The 18,424-nt window shown below is 41.1% G+C and overlaps 1 long non-coding RNA gene across 1 annotated transcript; it reads left to right on the top strand.

Annotated features, from left to right (window-relative positions):
* The first annotated feature begins 5,948 nt into the window (after nucleotides 1-5,948).
* LOC140599695 (uncharacterized) lies at nucleotides 5,949-17,470 on the top strand. The gene is made up of 3 exons (XR_012002647.1): nucleotides 5,949-6,053; nucleotides 6,247-6,475; nucleotides 15,364-17,470. It is a non-coding gene; the product is annotated as an uncharacterized lncRNA (long non-coding RNA).
* Nucleotides 17,471-18,424: the final 954 nt, after the last annotated feature.

Here is an 18,424-nt window from a genome sequence, read left to right as displayed (position 1 = left end):
TTAGTGGCTGCCAGGGGTTAAACGAGGAGGAGGAGGTAGTGAGAGGGAACTAGGGGTAGCTATGAAAGGGTAATCTGAGAAATCCTTGGAGTGATGGAAATGTTCTTTATCTTGATTATACTTACGTCAAAATCCTGCTTGTAATATTGTACATTATTTTTTGTAATATCTTCCCATTAGGGAAAACTGGGTAGGTAGACACGGGATCATTCTGCATCATTTCTTTCTAGTGGATAGAAATCTACATATCTCAAAATAAAAGTTTTAATTTTAAAACCCTCATTTTAGTTGGGGAGGGAGCTTTTGTGTTGGAACTTATAATTTTAGTCTGATGGATTAAAGTAGTCTTAGAAAAATGATGTAGTATGATAAATGCATTGTTTTTTATTCCTTAAATGGAATTGTTCTTTGAAATCTCTACCAGTGAGCAAGATTCCACACCTTTTTTAATTAGTAAGTCATTATGTGGCTTCTCTTGCTTAATATCTTGTGCTTACTATACTCTATAAAATGGAGCCCTGTGACAAACAAAATTCTTTAACACGGTTGGCCTTTTACCTTTCAAAACTTTTTAACCAAATGGTTCTTTTTCAGTCCGGAGAAGGGTAATCTGAGGTGAGTTGAGCAACCATGCTCAGGCCTTGAAGAGCTTAAGAGGCTCTGTTTTTGCCAGTAACTACTTTGGCGGCCTGGGCTATGCTCTAGGCGCAGCTCAGGGGTGTCTCAGCAATGCTGGGTCTTGACTGGCCTCAAAACTGCCTTAATTTTCTTTTAAATGTCCTTTCATTGTATTAATATAAAAGTTTTAAATTATGAAAATTTTTTCATTAAAAAGTATATTAGATTCCATATTTTTCTATCATTTTTGGCCCAGAGTTATAAGGAAACTTATCAATACTTCCTTTGATATATCTGCAAAAGTTATAAATTTCTTAATTTTTAGAATTCCAAATAGTAAATTCACTCGAATCCCATATCATAAGTTTATTTTAATTTGCCAATATGAATCTAATGGATTTACAGCCTGAATACATATTGTTTAAATTTAACCTCTCTGCCAAAAAAGGTGGTTTTCTATGTATCTATTTTTCTCATCAAAATCTTATTTAAAACTCTTATAAGTTTACACAATTAAAGAATGCATCAGTACAGTGCAAATACCACTGTCATCCACAATCAACTTCTCTAGACTCCAGAATGAGAAGTATATGAATGAGATGCCTCATACAATGTAGAACTTCCATAAAGTTCTATTTTAGGTAATAAGGCATTTCAAGTCTATAAGGCATTTGGAAGAAGATTCAAGAAGTGATTCTCCACCAGGTTCAGATTCTAGAAGAAAGTTAGAACAAACTCTAGAACAAATCTAGAAAAATACATCCAATTTATTAAATAAGCCTTTTAAACCATCCTACTAGATTACTATAAAATACCAAGCAATAAAAGCCAAGTGTATATCTGTATCATGATTCTACATAAAGGAGGGAAGAAGCAAAGGGATGGAAATAAGCCAAAATGTTGGAGGTGGTTAATCTGGAATGGTAGACTTAGGAAGGTTTTGTTTGTTTCTTTGTTTGCATTATCTCTTTAAAATTTTTAGACTTTCTACTGAGGTGTTTCTTTTATTTTCAGGGGAAAAAGTAATAAAGAAAAAAAAAACACCTGAGGAAAAAAAATATTTTCTTAGTGTCCGTGACTGTCTTAATCCCCGCTCTTCTCATGAAAATCAAGAAGTTGGTTGAGGTAAGTTTAAATATACTAAATGAGAACTACCAAAGTCTCAATAAAATCCCAAAGCCACCAAAGAACTAACAATCTACAGCACAATCTACACATATTATGTCCCTGGCTCCCAGTGAGCTTACAGGTCTGCCTAGAGGTAAGATAGAGAGTTTGCAGAGACAAGAGTAATTAGATACCAGATGGACCTTGAGCCTAGTTAGGCCCATTCAAGTCAAGCTCTCTAGCTGCCATCCCCATCTCTCCACCATAGTTCCAGCTCAGAACACCTGCTATCTGGTTAATTTCTTACATAGGCTCGTGTCTACACACTTGAGTTCTACCCATTTCCTTGCCTCCTCCCACTGATTCTTTTTATCTTCCTTTTATGTTCTCAAGCACAAAGATCTAATTTCCAAGAGATCTCCCTAGAAATTTAGCTCTTTCCTAAAATGCTGCCATCTCTTCACTGTAACTGAAGACCTGAAGTTTGTCCCTTGATAAAGATTTCTCTGCTTAGTATCAGGTGGAGTCTGCTCATTCCCGCATCCCCATCTCTAGACTAGTCTTGGCTCTGTCTTGTGCCTCATTCAATTCACTGTTCTACAACCTTCCTTCAAAAATTCTCTCCCTCATTGAGCTTCACAATTCTTTACCTCACCTTTAAGTATATTCACTTCAATTTCAGGAACCCACACAGTAGGTCACAATCCAGTATTTACCACCCTGAAATATTCCTTTAAAATTTTCAAGTTAAGAAGGTAAATTGTATGTGATGTATATTTTATGGTAAGTAAAACATATCTTTGTCATAAATTCCCTTTCCTGCCACAGCCTCTTGCTGATGCTGATACCACTTTTGCTCTCTCTTCCACTAAATCTTTTTTGTTGGCATGACAAGGCTTACAGCCTGCTGACTTCTCCCTTTTCCCTCAGTTTATCTATAATTCCCAGGAAAAATGGAGATCATCAAGTCTTGAATTCCCTCCTCTTTACTATAGAGGAAGGAAGTGTCCTTTAACAGTTTTCACCTTTGTTACTATCTCCCTTCAGCTCAGAGAACTTACTCATATAGCTTATGTGCTCAGTCTCCCTTATCTTTAATCTCTGGATTTCTTTTCTTTTTTTTTTTTTTTTTGCCTCATTTATACAAATCACTCATTTGCTGCACATACTAAAACACAAACCAAACATCCCCTGTGGATCATGCATCCCCCTGAATTGATTTCTCTTTTCACCTATAAATCTTGGGAAAGCACAGACTACCTTCCATTTCTCTCCTGCTCACCTCCCATGTACTCCATGGTGTTTCTACAATTATCCATGCAAGTGCCTCTCCAGAACCTCTATCATATGTGCCCAGGTTAGTGAAACTCAATGACCTCTTTCCCTTCTCCACCCTCATCTTCCTTCATCTTTGAAGGAGACACTGCTGGCTGGCCACAGTGGGTCCCCTTCTTGGTGCTTTATAGACAGAACTACACCATGTAGAGTTGTCACACACAAGGTCATCTTTATTTGTACGAATAAGGAGATCTTGGGGAACCATTTCCAAAGCTGTGACTCCTCAAGCAAGGGAAAGAAGACTCCTTTTATTAGAGCTTGGGATGAATATTCAGAGGGGAATTTTAATATTGTAGTGAGGCTGAGACACTTTCTGATTCATTTGTGCAGGTGTCTTCCTCAAAACTTTCTTTTTCTCTTCCAGCAGTTCATGTCAGCTGGTTTCTTAAAGTACAATTGACTTTTAGGTAGAAGGTTCTAGGTGTTCTGTTCCTAAAAGCTAAGATTAGCTTAGAAGGTTCTACTGGAATTTCCTGAGTTTAGGGGATCAGATGCCAGTGACAACACTGTTCATCATCTTCCCTCCAATCTTGTCACCTTGACTTCTATGATGCCACTTTCTCCTGTGTAATTCCTCTTCCTTTAAAATTTTCACTTAAGCACCATTTTGGTGGGCTTGCGACTCCTCTCTCCATCTTCACGGTCAAATTGCGACTGTGAATTGCGACTCCTCTCACAAATTCCTGTCATTCAACATCTGCAGTGTCTCCTGAATCTATCCATTCCTCACCATTCACTGTCATGAACTTGGTGCAGACTCTTCCCTCATTATATGCCCCATCCACTGCCTTCCCCCCTCACCACCATCTCTGTCCAACCGCCTCCACCATTCCCAGAGCTATCTGTTTAAAACCCAAATCTGATCAAATCACTGTCCTAGAAAAGAAGATGAGTGATTCTTCCAGTGATTCCAAGATAATATTCAAGCTTCACAGTGGTTCTTAACTGCTTTCACTCATTAACCACCCCTGTGCCTTACACTCTGCTGGATTCTAAGCCTGATGAACTTCTTACACTTCAAAGCCAGATCTCATACTACTTCCTCTAAATTATGTTTCTTGAACTTCTTACACTTCAAAGCCAGATCTCATACTACTTCCTCTAAATTATGTTTCTATCTCCCCCCTCCCTTTACTTCTCTCTTTCTCTTTCACTGTCCTTGAGGACCTGATATAACTATGTACAGAGTTCTTTGGGAATACATAAATGGCCAGTTTATTACCTTCTTCGTGGTAAATAATCTCACACATTTCAATGTCACAAATAGAGTTGCCAGGTAAGATACAGTATTCCTAGTTAAATCTGAATTTTAGGTGAACAACAAATTTTTTTTCATATAAGTATATCATGCAATATTTAGGACATATTATATTATAAAACATCAAATTTAACTGAGTATAATTTATAGTAAAAATAACTTACTGTTTATCTGAAATTCAGATTGAACTGAGTATCCTGTATTTCTATTTGCTACTCTGTCAATTTTAGTTACCAACCAAGTTGAAGTATAGGTAAATGATGACAGTTTCACAGGTGATGAAATAGAATGAAGCTCAGAGAGACCGTTTCCCCAAAGTCAGCTGCCTGAAAAAGACGGCAAGAGACATGATTTGAACCTGGATTTGATTCAAGGGGTAGATTTGAATTACCCCTTCAGTTTCAATAACCAAGGGCAATGGCAAGAAAGTGAGAGGGAAATGATAGATGGCAGAAACTGCAGACCTGAGGTGGGGGCTAGCTGCTTCTCCCTCTAGCACAGGTCTCCTCTGCGTGGGAGAACCAGCTCTGTATTTGACTTTGTGTTTCTTCATTTTGTTTGCTGAACTTTCTGAGACCTGCCTGGCATAACAGTTGTCTTCCAGACATATCACTGTGCTATATGATATCCTATAAATCATATCCTATAAATAGCCCAAGCTCTACCAAGTTTCAACACCTGGCAGACCACCTCTACCCACATTTCCTGATAAGGTAGGAAGAAGGAGTTAAATTCCAGACCCCTTAACTGGGCTAGCTGGCTGCTGAGACTCATCCCATAGGGCTTGATAGTATGAACACTAACATGAAAACTTGCTCTCATTCATTAATCCTTGATAGTTTTAACAATATCATAAAGAGCAGCTATTCTGTGCGTTCTTTGTGAATCTCCTACATGCATCACCTTGTGTAATCAACAGCCTTAGGCAGAAAATACTGTTTTCCTCAAGGAGGCAAGTAACTTGCTGGAGGCCCTTGGTCAGAGCCAAAATTCCTGACTAATTGGTTTGCCCAAAATTTGTGATACACAGCTCTCTCCCTCCCCAAGTGCCAGGAAACTAAACTTGGAGATGGTGGCTGTTGCTCCTCACAACTATTCCAATTTCAATAGAAAACACAGGAAGGTCAAGGATGGAAATGAGCCCCTCTCTGCAATTTATTGTCCCTACTTCTCAAGAGGATGCCTGAGTAGAAACAGTCCCTACCCGCCTCACCGCCCCTCCTCCATTCTTTCCTAATTAATCTTGTGTGCCATAACTCGTGTTAGGGGCTTCTTTTCTAAAACTGTCCACCAGTTTCCAAAGTGCCCCACCTGCAGAATAGGATCTGTGTCTCTAATGGGACCCAGGATGAATGAATAGGGTCTAATTATTTGGATTTTTAATTCAGTGAGCAAAGCAATTGCCATTTACTCTTCAGCAAGTTCTGCAGCTATTGCAACTCCTTGGCAATTAAAGTACAAGATGAAACATGTTCTGTCCTGCCAAAAACTTCAGGAGGAGGGTACCTAACTCTAAGCCAAATCAGGAAATAAACTTTGAACATTGTATTAAGAGTGTAAAGAGAATGAAACTAGATTCACCCTCTTATATAAGAAGTTTAAAAGTTTTAATCATAAGAGAGCCACGAAAAGGACAGTGTTCAAAGATAATTACTGATACTAACATAACACTTCCGCAAATTCATAACAATATGTTTTGAGGAAGGATTTAGAAATAACCTCTTCAGTTTATGTATGTTTAAAAAGTGTCAGGGAATCCTTATTAGAAATGCTGATCTAGACCCTTGCTACTCAGTTTAGTCCAGAAACCAGTAGCTCTAGTACCTGGGAGCTTATTAGGTTCTCAGGCCCAATCCCAGAATTACTGAATTAGAATCTGCATTTTCACAAGATATGCTAATGATTTCTTTTCTTTTCTTTTTAAGATTTTATTTGCTTATTTGAGAGAGCAAGACAGAGAGAGTACACTCACACAAGCCTGGGAAGAGGCAGAAGAGGAAGAAACAGACTCTCCATTGAGCAGGGAGCCCAATGCAGGACTCAATCTCAGGACCCTGGAATCATGACCTAAGCCAAAGGCAGATGTTTACCAGACCAAGCCACCCGGTGCCCTTACAAGATCTCTGGATGATTTCTATGCAATAATCTAGACAGGTAAATGGAAATAGCAGCTGGCCTGGCAGTGGTGTTTGTTCCTGGGTGAGTCATGCGGGTAGGAGGCATGAGGGATGAAGCCCAAAGTGATCCCCAGGTTGGGAGGGTTCAGACTGGGAGAAGTATTGGGCAGGCAAGACAAGCGGGTGGCATATGTGTGTATATATACACACAGTTGGCCCTTGAATATCATGGGGCTTGAAATGCATGAATAAGTCCACATATATGCAGCTTTTGCCAATAAATATAGAGTAGTATAGTAAATATATTACAGCACTATAAATGTACTTTCTCTTGACTGATTTTATTAGTAACATTTTCTTTTCTCTAGCTTACTTTATTATGAAGAATGCAGTATATTAAAGCATATACAAAATACATGTTATGGTTTTATATTATCAGTAAGGCTTCCAGTCAACTATAGGCTATTATTAATAATTACGTTTTGGGGGAGTCAAAAGTTATATATGTGGATTTTCAACTGTGCAGGGGGTCAGTGCCCAAAATCCCTACATTGCTCAAAGGTCAACTGTATATTTCTTCCTGTTTCAGTTTTGGTAGTTTATAAGTTTGCAGGAATGCATCCATTTCTTCCATATTTTCTACTTTGTTGGCATACATACAACATAATGCTAATACATTCTTATAATTGTATTTATTTGGTATTTGTTGTGATCTCTCTTCTTTGACTCATGATTTTATTTATTTGGTTTTTTTTTTTTTCTTTTTGATAAGTCTGGTCAGGGGTTTGTCAATCTTACTAATTCTTTGAAAGAACCAGCTCCTATTCATTGATCTGTTCTACTGTTCTTTTGTTTCTGTTTCATTGATTTCTGCTCTAATTGTTAGTAATTCTCTTCTCCTGCTGGGTTTAATTGCCCTTCTTTCTCCAGCTCCTTTAGGTGTAAGGTTAGGTTGTGTATTGTGATCTTTCTTGTTTCTTGAGAAAGGCTTGTATTGCTATAGACTCCCCTCTGAGAACTACCTTTGCTGTATCCCAAGAGTTTGGAAGAGTTCTGTTTTCATTTTCATTTGTTTCCATGAATTTTTAAAATTTTTCTTTAATTTCCTGAATTTCCTGGTTGATCCTTTAATTCATTGGTAGGATGCTCTTTAGCCATGTATTTGAGTTCTTTCCAAATTTCCTATTGTGATAGAGTTCCAGTTTCAAAGCATGTGGTCTGAAAACATGCAGGGAATGATCCCAGTCTTTTTTTATCAGTTGAGACCTGATTTGTGACCCAGTATGTGATCTCTTCTCGAGAATGTTCCATGTGCACTCGTGAAAAACGTGTATTCTGTTGTTTTTGGATGGAATGCTCTGAATATATCTGTGAGGTCTACCTGGTCCAGTGCATCATTCAAGCCCTTGTTTCCATGTTGATCTTTTGCTTAGATGAAGAGTGGGGTGTTAAGGTCTCCTACTATTGTTGTATTATTGTCGATGTGTTGAGTTTTGTTTTTAGTTGGTTTATTTAATTGGCTGCTCCCATGTTAGGGGCATACATATTTACAATTGTTAGATCTTCTTGTTGGATAGACCCTTTAATTATGATCTCTTATTACTGTCTTTGGTTTAAAATCTAATCTGTCTGATATAAGGACTGCCACCCCAGCGATGCCCATTAGCATAACAAATGGTTTGCCATGCCCTCATTTTCCACCTGGAGGTGTCTTTGGGTCTAAAATGAGTCTCTTACAGACAGCATATTGATGGGTCTTGCTTGTTAATCTAATCTGATACCCTGTGTCTTTTGACTGGGGCATTGAGCCCACTTACATTCAGAGTAACAATCGAAAGAAAGGAATTTAGGGAATTGGATTGCCTGTAAAGTCACTGTTTCTGTGGATTGTCTCTGTTCCTTTCTGCTCTGTGTTGGTTTGGGCTCTCTTGGGATCACTTAAGGGATCCCCTTTAATGTTTCTTGCAGGGCTGGATTCATGATCACAAACTCTTTTAGATTCTGTTGGTCCTGGAAGCCCTTTCTCTCCTTCTATTTTGAATGACAGCCCTGCTAGACAAAGTATTCTTGGCTGCATGTTTTTCTCATTTAGCACCCTGAATATATCATGACAGTCCTTTCTGGCCTGCCAGGTGTCTGGGGATAGGTCTGCGGCCAGTCTAATGTTTCTACCCTTGTAGATTATGGACTTGTCCTGAGCTGCTTTCAGGATTTTCTTTTTGTCTCTGAGATTCGCAAGCTTCGCTATTAAACGTCAAGGTGCTGACCTAGTTTTAATGATTCGCGGGGGTTTCTCTGTGCCTCCTGGACTTGAACACCTGCTTCCTTCCCCATATTAGGGAAGTTCTCTGATTTAATTTGCTCCAATATACCTTCTGCCCCTCATCTCTTTCCTCTTCTTCTGAGACCCCAATTATTCGAATGTGCTTTTGCTTTATGGTCAAGGTTATCTCTCAGATTCTCCCCTGGTGATCCAGTAGTTGTTTATCTCTCTTTTTCTCAGGTTCTTTATTCTCCATCATTTTGTCCTTTATATCACTGATTCTCTGTTCTTCTTCATTTATCCTAACAGTTAGAGCCTCCATTTGATTGCATCTCATTAATAGTCTTTTTGATTTTTGACTCGATGAGATTGTAGTTCTTTTATTTCTCCAAAAAGGGATTCTCTCACGTCCTCTCTGCTGTTTTCAAGCCCAGCTAGTATCTTCATAATTGTTATTCTGAACTCTAGTTCTGACATTTATATCCATACTGATGAGGTCCCTGGCAGTCAGTACTGCCTCTTGTTCTCTTCTTTGAGATGGGTTTTCCATCTTGTCATTCTGTCTAGAGAAGAATAGATCAATGAGAGAGCAAAGTATTAAAATGGCAACAATGACCTTGGAGAAATATACAGTAAACAAAACAGAAGAGACCCGAAACCAAAATAAAATAAAATAAAATAAAAGGCAAAAAATAATAATAATAATTAAGATTTTTAAAAAAGAGAATGTAATCAGACCGGTGAGCAGAACAGAGGAACACACTGGATCCTGTGTGTATTTTGTTCTGTTAGAAAACTAGATCCCAACATTGTAAAGAAAGAAAGACGTATCGATGTATGAAAATAAAATTAAAAACAATGAAAGGATAGAATGTAACTGTAAAAATGAAAATTAAAAAAAAAAAAGACAGCATTTAGATAGGTGAAGAGAACAGCGCCATACACTAGATTTTGGGTGTATTTTGGTCTGTTTGTTAGAAGGAACTACATCCCAAAATTATAAAGAAAACCGTATGTCTCCAAAAATAAAATGAAATACGATGAAATGATAGAATGTAACCGTAAAAATGAAAGTTAAAAAAGACCCCCCCCTAAAAAAAAGGAGTTGATAAACATAAGAATTTGGTTTAAAAGGAAAGAGAGACCAAAAATTAAAGTGTAAAGGGTAAAGAATTACAGGGAAAAATCCGAGAACTCTGTGTACTGTTTTCCCTAGCACTGGAGTTTTGCAGTTGTCCCTGATCCCCAGACTTGGTCTTAGCTCAGAGTTCTTGCTGTCTTCAGGGGGAGGGGCCTGTCGCCCTGATTCTCAGGTTATCTTTGCCCAGGGCAGAACTGCACCGCCCTTGCCAGGGGCCACACAGAATTGCTCTCTGTGGCTTTTGTTCCCTGAAAGCTTCCTGCACTGCTTTAGAGGATGAGAGTGAACCTGGGGGGCCTCCCAGTCTCCAGCCCTGGAGCCTAAAGCTCAGGGCCCCACTGCTCAGTGCTCCCTCAGAGAAAAGCAGTCAGTCTGTCCTGTCTCCCTGGGTTCCGTGTATCCTCTGTGCTCACCTAGGCTGTGACTGAGCGGTTATGTCTTAGGCACGTGACCCTGGTTCCATTCAGTAAATTGTGCAGACCCCGTGGCGTGCACCTGTGCCACTCCTCCTGGGGGCAGGTCGGGAGGTATGGCCGTGGTTCTGCCGCTTGCTGGGCCTCTGCTTTGGAGTGCAGTTGCCAGAAGGTGCCGTGGTTCATGCTTTATGGCAAGCCCAGGCTGAAAGCCCAGCTGTGGGCTCGCTGATGGCAGCCGGCTTCCCTGGGTGGGTGCCTGGGAACTCTGCAGCACTCAGGCACCCCCAGTCTTCCTGCGCCCCCAGAGATCCTGAGACCACGCTGTCCCACTAGGACTCTGACCTGCTTCGCCACTTGAGCGCCTTTCAGGCAGGGCCATCCTCAGGGGAGCTACTCTGACAGTTCTGATTTTGCTCTGCTGCTCTATCACTTTCTAGAAACTGGCTGTGGGGGCTCCTTCCCCTTGTGTTGTATCTTCCCATAGATCACCTTGGATTCACTGCTCTGCACCTTCTATCTTGCAGGAAGTGGTTGTTTTCTATTTTAGAATTGCAGCAATTCTTTTCTAGATCTTGGGTTGAGTTCACAGGTTTTCAGAATGATTTGACGGCTGTCTAGCCGAGTTTCTGGGACCAGATGAAGCTAAGGTCTCCCAGGCAGCTACCATCTTCGAAAAACGCTTTGTTGTGGATGTAAAGACCTGGATTCTGTTCTAAACTCCCGCAATGCTGGTTGTGGAAGCGACACCTTCTGGCACACCTGGAGTACTGCATGCTAGCCGGCCCCCTGGGAGGAGGCTATTGTTCAGGTTAGCCTTAAAAGGAGAGTTCAAGGGGTCCCTGGGTGGTGCAGCGGTTTGGCACCTGCCTTTGGCCCAGGGAGCCATCCTGGAGACCCGGGATCGAGTCCCACGTCGGGCTCTGGGTGCATGGAGCCTGCTTCTCCCTCTGCCTATGTCTCTGCCTCTCTCTCTCTCTCTCTCTCTGTGACTATCATAAATTTAAAAAAAAAAAAAAAAAAAAAAAGGAGAGTTCAAGTCTACTGACCAGGTTCAGTTTCATCACCAGGTGACCCTGGCACGGAGCATGTTGCTTGGAGAGTTAATAATGTCCACTGTTCAATGTTACAGGTTGTTCCTGGCCACAGGCCTCATAAAGAGAAACAAGCACACTTATCATCTAAAGCATGGTGATGTGTACCAACCCAATTCTCCTTACCCCATACTTTTTGACCAACCCAAAAGGACACTTCCTAGGACCAAACATTAAATGGAGTCTTTGCAACAGTGACCACCAGTCCACACCCTCTCTGACTGATACACGTAGGCAACTTGTTATGGTTGTTGTGGCTCATATTATTCTAGTGGGCCCTGAGACAGAGGAGGAAACAACCCATAAATGTGATAATGGGGTTCCTAACTTCATAGGAATAAAACAGTGTATGGCTATTTAAATGTATTTCTTTAAAAAAAAAGTAAAAAAATAAAAAATAAATGTATATCTTTGCTAGGGCTGCTGTCACAAAGTACCAGAAATGGGAGTTTAAGCAATAGAAATGTATGGTCTTCCACCTCTAGAAGTCCAAGATCTAAGTTTTCAGCAAGGTTTTGCTTTTTGGTTTTTTGTTTTGTTTTGTTTTGTTTTCCATCACAGGGAAGTACAGGAGAATCTGTTCCATGCCTGTCTCCTAGCTTTTTGGGATTTTCTGGAAATCTTTGGTGTTTCTTGGTTTGTATACACTTCATTTTAGTTTTTGCCTTCATGTCCAGATGGCATTCTCCTGGTGTGTATATCTGTCTCTTTACATGGTATTCTTTTATAAGGATTCTAGTTACATGAGACTAGAGACCCACTCTTCTCCACTATGACCTGACCTTAATTCACTGCATCGGCAATGACCCTATTTGCAAATAAAGTCACATTTGGAAGTGCTGGAGGGTTAAGATGTCAATTTGTAACAGTTTGTCCCTTGGTTCCCAAAACTCCTGTCCTTCTCATATGCAAAATACAGTCACTCCATCCCCATGTTCTCAAGTCTTAATCCATTTCAGCATCAACTTTAAGTCAAAGTTTCTTCTAAATCAGGTATGGATGATATCCAGGGTATGAGCTGTCCTAGGAAACATTCTTCTCTGTTTGGGAATCTATAAAACCAAACAAGTTGTCTGCTTGCAAAATTTGAAGATAATGGGGATCCCTGGGTGGCTCAGTGGTTTAGTACCTGCCTTCGGCCCAGGGCGTGATCCCAGAGTCCTGGGATCCAGTCTCTTGTCGGGCTCCCCACATGGAGACCGCTTCTCCCTCTGCCTGTGTCTCTGCCTCTCTTTCTCTCTCATGAATAAATAAAATCTTTAAAAAATTTTGAAGATGAAACAGGCATAGGACAGACAATCCCATTCCAAAAGGGAGAATTTGGGGGATTACATTTACGAGTATTTACCAATATCTGTGCCTGTGTTTCAATTTGTATTTGGGGAATACTGGCCATGTTCTCTGTCTCACCTAGCATTCTATAGCAAGCTCCCTCAACTGGAGAGAAATTTTATTTGGCTCCCCTGTTATCCATATACAAATGCTCATTATTCTCTTTGAAAGGAAGTAGCATCTTGAAATTCAGTGCTTTAGGCACCATACCCCTCTCCTGCCAAACAGGCACAGCCATACACACTCGTTCACACACAAAAGAATACCATGAGGGCTGTCTCTTTTGAACAAAGTATTGTGTTTAAAAAACTGTAAGATTGGGGGTACCTAAGTGGTTCAGTTAAGCATCCAACTCTTGATTTTGGCTCAGGTCCTGACCTTGGGGTTGTGAGATTGAGCCCTGCATCCAGCCCTATTCAGGCTCTATACCCATGCTGGGTGCTGGGTATGGAGCCTGGTCAAGATTCTCTCTCTTCTCTGCTTCTCCCACTCCCTTCCTCCCACGCTTTAAAAAATAAAACAAAACAAACCTGTAAGATAGGCCGTGTGTTGATCATTTCAAAAGCTAGGTGATGGATACATGGAGCTTCATTATATTATTCTCTCTACTTTTGAATATATTTGGAATTTCAACAATTAACAATTTTAACAATTTGTTAATACAAAACAAATTTTAAACAATTTTTTAAATGGAAAAATTGAAAAGGAAAAATGAGGCAAGATTTCATTCTTTTTATGGCTGAATATATATACATATAGTGTGTATATATATATATATATATATATATATATATATATACTATATCTTAGAATTGCAATTGCTGGATCAGTTACCAGAGACAGGGGGGTGGGAGGGATGAGTGATATAGGTGATGGAAATTAGGAGTGTCCTGGTTTTGATGAGCACTGTGTGATGTATGGAAGTGTTGAATCACTATATTATACACCTGAAACTGACTGGAATTAAAATAAAAACTTAAAAAAAAAAAGAAGAAATGGAAAAAAGTGTCATGGATCCCAAGCAAGTTGGAGACCTAGCACAGCAAAGTGCATTAGATTGTGAGACTTGAGAATAATTTTCTTTGGATGGATGCTGTCCTCCAGGTGCACTGGGTTGGCAATAGCCTCCTGGAACCAGGATGTGGCCCTGCCCTCTGGAACTACAGGGGAGCTGGTCTCTGCAAGGACATTCTTCCCCTCTCCTTTTTATTCTTTATTTCTTTTCTTTTAAAACTTTTTAATTTAAATTCAATTTAGTTAGCATCTGGTATATTATTAGTTTCAGGGGTAGTTCCCTTTTCTTAAAGAAGAATAACACATGTTCACTGTGAAATAGCTGTGTTGTCCAGTTTCTTGCCTAGAACATCCCAGAAATCCAAAAGCCTCCCTTCCTTTTTTTAAAAAGATTTATTTATTTATTTATTTACTTATGATAGACACACTGAGAGAGAGAGAAAAAGAGAGAGGCAGAGACACAGGCAGAGGGAGAAGCAGGCTCCATGCCGGGAGCCCAATGCGGGTCTTGATCCCAGGACTCCAGGATCGCGCCCTGGGCCAAAGGCAGGCACCAAACCGCTGAGCCACCCAGGGATTCCCACCCTCCCTTCATTTCTTGCAGTCTCTGCCCCACTTCAGTCCACACTTGCAGAGTGTCTGCAGAAATGGATGATGAGGTCCACAAGGTCCTATGTCTAATCTCTTGGTGTTCCCTCTAGAGCACTTTCTCATTTGTTGCAATATAGACAGGCCAACAATTTTCCAAATCTTCAAGTTCTCTTTCCTTTATGCTTAAAAATTCCTTTTTCAGTTTACTTTTTTCCCCTTGCATTTTACAATAAGCAGCAAGGAGAAAACAGGCCATGGATTCAACACCCTGCTTAGAAAGCTCCTCAATTAAATATCCAAGTTCTTTCCATGGAGTTCTACCTTCCACCCGATAGAAGAACACAAGTCAGCTGAATTCTCTGCCACTTTATAAAGTGGATCACCTTTCCATCAGTTTCCAAAAACATGTTTCCCACATCTATCTGAGCATCCACCAGAAATGCTTTTAATGTTCCTATTTCTACTGATGGTTTCCTCAAGGCAACCAAGGCTTTCTCTACCAAGCACTTCAAACCCTTCCAGTCTCTACCCATTACCCAGTTCTGAAGCCATCTCCACATTTTTAGGTATCTAAGGTAACAGTACCTCATTGACCAATACTCAAGTCTGTATTAGTTTGCTGGGCAGCTGTTACAAAGTACTACAAACTTGATGGCTTAAACAATGGACAATGCACTCAGTTCTGGAGTCTAGAAATCTGAGATCTGCAGGTTCCTCCTGAGGGCTCCAAGGCAGAATCTGTTCCACACCTTCTGTGTAGGCAGTATTCTCTCTGTGTGTCTCTGTCTCTTCACACGGTGTTTTTTTATAAGATCATCAGTCATGTTGGATTAGGAGCACATCCTCATGGGGCAGTGTGACCTGATCTTAACTGCCAACAATGGTATTTGCATGTAGGGTCCCATTCAGAGGTGCTGGAGTGGGGGGCTGTTAAGATATCAACACAGAAATTTGGAGCGAGTGGGGAGGATACAATTCAATCCATAACATCCAGAAAATATTTTCTCTCCTAATTTCTCCTCCAAAAAGTAAAAGCTGTCCATGAGAGATATGCATGTACGTATTTCATGCTTCCAGAACAGGTATGCCAACAGGTCATGCTGGTGAAAGTTCTGAGAAGCCAACGAGGACACAAACCGGCTGAGGAGGAAAAGCTGGAAAGCAGCAAGAATTCTTCCTGTCTCTGCATTGTGAGCTGAACCCACCATCATCAGCCAAGTCCCTGGGGTTCCTTCAGACCAGATGACTCAGTCGAGTAAATTACACAATGGGGATGAGAATGGATCCAGGGTTTGTGGCCGCTCCCTTTGCTAGCGGCCATTTGCTTGATGATTGAAATTTATCTGAAGAAACAGAGACCAAGCTCTTTGAGGTGGGGAGCATACAGGAGGAAATCCCCTCTGTGAAGGGCTCTCCACCCTTTAATGCTATCCCATAGGACTCTCGGGTAGAGCTCTAGTTAGTAAGCACTTTGGCCGATTGACTTCCCGTGGTATGAATTTCTTTGAAGATCTCCCTAACCTTTCAAAGAAAGCATTTATATGTCCTCACGGGACAGTCTTGTTGAGCTGGAAATCTTGTTGACTCAGAGAGAGAAGCCTGTCACCCGTTTTGTCCCTGTCTCTGTTGGAGAAAGAACATTATCCAGTTAGATGGACTATTTAATAATGAGTGGGGAAACATGCAGCTAGTGGTGCCCCAATGGGGAACTGGGAGCAGCGGGGAAACCCATCTGATCCAGCAGTGTGCTCAATCTGAGATAGACTTCTGCTTGCCTGTCTACATTATGGGAAATGGGGGCAGGGGGTGGGCATCTGAGGTACAAGGTGAGTCTGGCTTCTAGTCAGTTCCCACCATTTCCTGGAGCCTTTATTTGGTAAAAGAGTGGGGAATGGCTCTCTAGAGAGGAGCTGGGTTTTTTTTTTTTTAAACTAATGAAAGGAAATAAGGCTTCTTCTGAGCATTTCCTGGGATCCCCAAATTTTAAGCTTAACAAGTATTTCCAAGGTGAGAAAAAAAAATACTAACCTTTGGGAAATGGTTTTCAGGTTCATGTCTGGGCAAGGATTCATCAAATCAGTGCCTCATTTATTAAAGAACAATAGCCCCCACCCCACCCACCAAAACAAACAAAAGAAGGAGTAAAAACTTCCAAGCGCTTCAGTCTTGATTTCCAGGGCACATTCAGTCCCCAGTTGTAGATTCCAAGTAGAGGACTTAGGACAAGACAAATATCTTTTGGTAGTTCTGGGTAATGGACAGAAGGTAATGTAGGATATATTTTAGCCTGATCATCTAGGAAATGTCAATAAATGTGCTATGGCTTTAGGAGTTCTCCTTATATATCCTTATACATCAGATGTTCTAATTTCCAAGTCATATCTCACACAATTATAAAACTTGGCTGCTGGAAGGGCTTTTAGCAAGCACTTCTGGTTTTCTTATTTTGCAAACGAAAAAACAACAACCACAACACGACAACCTCAAAGAGGAGAAGCTAGGGCCCAGAGTCCGCCCCGTATTAGTGGCTGCCTCTAGAGCAAAGGTACCCAAACTGTGAAGTGCTTCAGAGTCACCAGCAGGGCTTGTTAAAACACTGATCTTGGGCACACACACCACCACCACCATCACCACCCCCCCCCCCCCCGACCCCCGCTGGAGTTTCTGGGGCTGGAGAATTTGCACTCCAGGCAGTGCTGATGCAGGAGGTCTGCAGGGGGCCTAGGTTAAGGACCACCAGTCCAAAGATTGAAAATGAGAAGAAAAGGCAAGTGGAAGTGCCAAGGAACTAAAGGGTTCCTTGTGGGTTTTTTATTGTGTTGGAAGAGCTCTTTGGGTTACATAGACAGAAACTAACACAGATTAACTGAATTAATAAAAGCCTCTTATGAAAATATAGAATATTGAATGAATTTTAGATATTGTAAGAATATAGACAGACATTTTTTTTAAAGGCAGAGAATGTCAATTCAAAGCAAGACTGCACTGGAAAGACGGGTACTGCAACCCCGCCAGGCTTTCAGGTGCAGTTTAGAGCTGAAAAGTCATTCAGAATGCAATGAGTAACCTGGGTAGCACCTTGCCTCTAGAAGCTGAAGAAAATTTTTGCTCTCATGAAATGTAAACTTAGCTGTACAATGGAACCATCAAAGGAGCTTTTAAAAATAAAACAAAACAAAAACAACTGAAGTCTGAGTCCCATTGCCAGAGATTGTGAAATAATTGATTTGCCGAGTATACAGAACATCGGTATTTTTGAAAGCCTGCCAGGTGATTCTAATTTGCTTCGCCTCTGAGTCACCACTGTCTTTGCTTCTGGAGGCCTTTGAAGGAGACAGTCTACTTCCTCATCTTCCACTCTGTGGAACAGGTAAGCTGCTTATTATTCAAGGTCTCTGCTACCTGTCCTCTGGCACCACCGCTTGTCTATCTGTTACTGCCACTGCCAACTGCCTGACTCTCTCCTGAATCTTGGTTTCACATCTGAAAAAGACAATATCTAACTAGTCACTTTTTATCCCAATTGGACAAAACTTTCACACGAGGCCAACTGATAGGCTAGTTCTTAGCCAGTGCCCTCCCACAGCTCCATCTGCTAGCAGTGCTGACGATGGTGGGTCATGAAGGGTAAAGCATGGTGACTCCATGGAAAGAATCCTTTAGAATGAGACAGTTGGGGGATCCCTGGGTGGCTCAGCGGTTTAGCGCCTGCCTTCCGCCCAGGGCGTGATCCTGGAGTCCGGGAATCGAGTCCCGCATCCGGCTCCCTGCATGGAGCCTGCTTCTCCCTGTACCTGTGTCTCTGCCCCCCTCTCTCCCGCCTCTCTCTCTAGGTCTATCATGAATAAGTAAATAAAATCTTTAAGAGAGAGAGAGAGTCGGTGTAGGATTGTCAGATTGCGCAAATGAAAATATGGAATGCCCACTTAAATGTGAATTTCAAACAAATAATAATTTTTAAATATACGCATGTCTCCTGCAATATTTGGTGCATGCTTATACTTAAAAACTACTTTTAGGGACATCTGAGTGGCTCAGTCAGTTAAGTGTCTGCCTTCGGCTCAGGTCATGATCCCAGCGTCCTGGGATTGAGCCCCACGCCGGGCTCCCTGCTCAGGGAGGAGTCTGCTTCTCCCTC

This window comes from Vulpes vulpes, chromosome 7 (assembly GCF_048418805.1).
Source record: "Vulpes vulpes isolate BD-2025 chromosome 7, VulVul3, whole genome shotgun sequence".
Taxonomy (NCBI): Eukaryota; Metazoa; Chordata; class Mammalia; order Carnivora; family Canidae; genus Vulpes; species Vulpes vulpes.
The sequence above is the reverse complement of the archived record's forward strand: the minus strand, read 5'-3'. Positions and strand labels throughout refer to the sequence as shown.